We start from the raw sequence: 3,644 nt of genomic DNA on the forward strand, positions 1-3,644 counted from the left end.
AATCTCTCCAATTTCTTTGTCAATGCATCCAACTTAGCATTCACCATAGTAATTCCATCAACTTCATGTACTCCCAAATGTCTTCTTTGACTAGCTCTATCATTAGGCCATCGACAACTGTTGGAAGCCATTTCTTCAATCAAGTGCAAAGCCATGTCGGATGTTTTACCTATTAATGACCCATTAGCAGCTGCATCCAAAATACTTTTCAACGAGTGAGAAAGACCATTATAGAAAGTTTGAACAACTAGCCAGTCACGCAAACCATGATGGGGACATTGTCTCTGTAGATCTTTGAACCTTTCCCAAGCTTCATATAAAGACTCATCATCCCTTTGGCAAAAAGTGGCAATCTCATTTCTTAATTTGACCGTTTTACCAGGTGGAAAATATTTTGCAAGGAAAGCTTCGAAAAGTGCTTGCCAAGTAGTGAATGCACCAGGTGCCCTAAAATCCAATCAAGATGTTGCCTTATCCTTCAAAGAAAATGGAAATAGCCTCAATTTGATTGCATCTTCAGAAACCCCATTCATTTTGAAGGTGTCATATATCTAAGAGAAACGTGACAGGTGGACATATGAATCTTCATTTTCTAACCCTCCAAATTGGTTTTGTTGCACCATCTGAACAATAGAAGGTTTAATCTCAAAATTGTTAGCACCCACAGCGGGCCTCACTACACTAGAATAACCATCATGTGCAATAGGTACAATATAATCACGAAGAGCTCGCTGATTGTTGATGTTATCTTCCATGGCAACTTTTTGTCTTATTTGTCTTTCTCTTCTACGTCTTCTAAAGGTTCTTTCGATTTCTGGGTCAAAATCCAATAATTCTGGATTTTGAGATCTGGTCATAAACCAATAAAGTACCTACAAAGAAAGAACAAAGACAACTAGAAATCAAATAGAATAAGAATAAAATAAAATAAAATAAAACTCTAGTCTAGCCAAACTACAAATTATACTAATATCAACAAAGCACCAATCCCCGGCAACGGTGCCAAAAACTTGTTACCAATGGCTCGCAAGTATATGAGTCAATCAAGTAATATAGAAAGATGTCGGTCCCACAGAGATTGGTTATTGAATACTAGCTTGTTTTGTAGTTTAAATTAGCTAGAGAAATAGAAATGCTATGGATTGGGACTGAATTAAAAATAATAAAATAAAGCAACTAACTAAATTGAAATTAACAAAGGAAAATAATTACCTAGCAAATTAAAAGCTAAATACCAATTATAGAGAAGCCTAGAGTTTATGATTTTACTATCAATTACTCAAAAATCAGTAACGAATCCAATTAAAATCAATGACAAGATGAATTATTGATGGTTGATTATCCTATTTTACCCAATTCCTCTGTCAAGGTTAATTAGAAGTGTTAAGATTAAAAGCTTACCTACTTTCGTGGTATGTTGTTAATCAAAACCCACTAATTTCTATGACAATTAATTTGCCGACAAAAGATTTATATTTATCTTTAAATAAAACCCTAGGTTTAGCAAATGCATGAACTAATTAGGTATGTATTTCTCAATATCACACTCCAATCTACAAACAAGCATGGCATTGGGCCCTAACACCAGGCAAGAAGTTAAAATCACAATTACTAAATCAAACATTCATCATCATTAATTAAAAATCAAAACTCATTACATAATCTTTGAGAATTTATAGATCCATCATAAACCCTAGTAAAGGAAATTAGCTATTCATGGTTATGAAGTTCAAACTACAAGATAAAGTTGGAAAGAGAGACATTTTGAATCAATAAAAGAAGATAATAAGAGAGATAAGAAAAACTTTAGGGTCTTCAAATCTTGATTCTCTTGGGTCTTCTATCTTTAATCTTGGATCTTTCTTCTTCTACTTGTTTCTTGAAGTTTTCTCTCTCTAAAAACCCTTTGAGCTATTGTATATTTGGTTCCCCCTTTGGAAAAGATGTAATTTTCTTTTTATACTTGTCACTTAACCCTATTTTCTGTTTTCTTTTCTTTTTTTTTTTTATTTGCGCCCAGTAATTATGGGCACCAATTATGACCATAAGACTGCCCATAATTACTCTCTGCCTCTTGATGTAAATCCTTCTCATTTGCTTCTTTAAGCTTCCATTTTCACTCTAAAAGGGGTTTGAATGACTCTAAATCATCTACAAATATAATTCAAAGAACAAAATAAGATCAAGCCATCAAGATTAAATAAAACTTAAAGAATTTAACAAAATAGACCAAAATTCACTTTAAAACTATACTATTATAACCCTATTTGTGTGTATTTCATACACACATCACGTTTCTCCTTCGGAGGGTAGCAATTCTAGGATGGGATGTTACAACATCCAAGCAAGAGTACATTTGTTCAAAATTCATTAGATACATATTATTATTAAACTCTTAACTTATTTAATATAATGATTGTGGAGTCGATCATTGAATCCAATGATTTCACCAGCTTGGTTTAATTGGTCTAAACCCGACTAGGGTGTGATCTAACTCAACTAAAGGTTCCTAATTACCAAAAAAAAAATTATGGCTTTAATGCCTTACTTTGCAATTCACATTCCAATAGATAAGCCTTAGATAGCCATATCATCCACTATAGTTTTCATCTATTCATGTTAGCTTAAACACCATATCTAATCTTGATGTGTAAAATTATGGAGGGATAATTAATTAATCAATAAAATTTTGTGTATTTATAATAGTACTAAAATGAGTGTTAATGATAATATATCATTATATGATTAGATGATTTTGAATTGAAAATAAAATAACACATAATCACATAGTGACATTGCATTCTTAGTACTCATATCAGTATTCATTATAAGTGCAGATAATATTATTTTTAATTAATATGGTGATCTCCTACAATTAGGAATTAAATGTAATATATATGATTGTACAACAAGAGATGCATCATATTATTTGGCATTACTATATCACTTATAATGTCTAGAGATGGCAATTGTCAATTGAAATCCAAATTAATGTTTTGTATTGTATAAGATAGGGATTCCTTAAAATAAGTAAGATCATGGATAAAAAATTTACATGCAAGTGGGAATGAGAAGGGGTTAAGGATAAATAATTCTCTATCTTGTATTAGTCCCGAAATAATCCTTGTATAAATTTACTAAAATAGCCTATATGTTTTCAATGAATTACTAAAAAGTTATTCATATATAAAGTCCAACCTTAATTGAATTTTGTTTTAAACCCTAATCATCTTGTTCTCAACTCTGTCACTAATTTGCCAGTATTCTCCTTTGCTTAGATTTCTTATTGGTTTGATGTCATCCCCAGTAGAGTAAGGGCAAGGGCAAAGATTTTCCATCATCCTTATAGTGGAATGCAATAAAAGGAGTAGGGCTAAATACGAGCTGAACCAAACCTGAACAGTGTCTGGCTTGCTTTTGACTCGTTTTTGGTGAGTTGAAGCGTAAGCTCAGGCTTGGGTTCAGGCTCACAGAGCTCATTATACACATGTTCATGTTTGCCTCATTTCATAATTTTAGTATATGGGATCAACTCACACTTAGTTTGGGTTCGCTCTGATCGACTTTGAGCTCGAATTTCAAACTCTTTATCAAATTATGGATTATTCATATGTATATTGTAAGTACGAAAAATATATATTGTT

At 32.1% G+C, this 3,644-nt stretch overlaps 1 non-coding gene across 1 annotated transcript; it reads left to right on the forward strand.

Annotated features, from left to right (window-relative positions):
* Window positions 1–261: 261 nt before the first annotated feature.
* LOC123217801 lies at window positions 262–368 on the forward strand. Its single transcript, XR_006502539.1, has one exon. It is a non-coding gene; the product is annotated as a small nucleolar RNA R71 (small nucleolar RNA).
* The last annotated feature ends 3,276 nt before the right edge of the window (window positions 369–3,644 follow it).

The sequence above is a fragment of the Mangifera indica genome, chromosome 5, assembly GCF_011075055.1.
Source record: "Mangifera indica cultivar Alphonso chromosome 5, CATAS_Mindica_2.1, whole genome shotgun sequence".
NCBI lineage: Eukaryota > Viridiplantae > Streptophyta > Magnoliopsida > Sapindales > Anacardiaceae > Mangifera > Mangifera indica.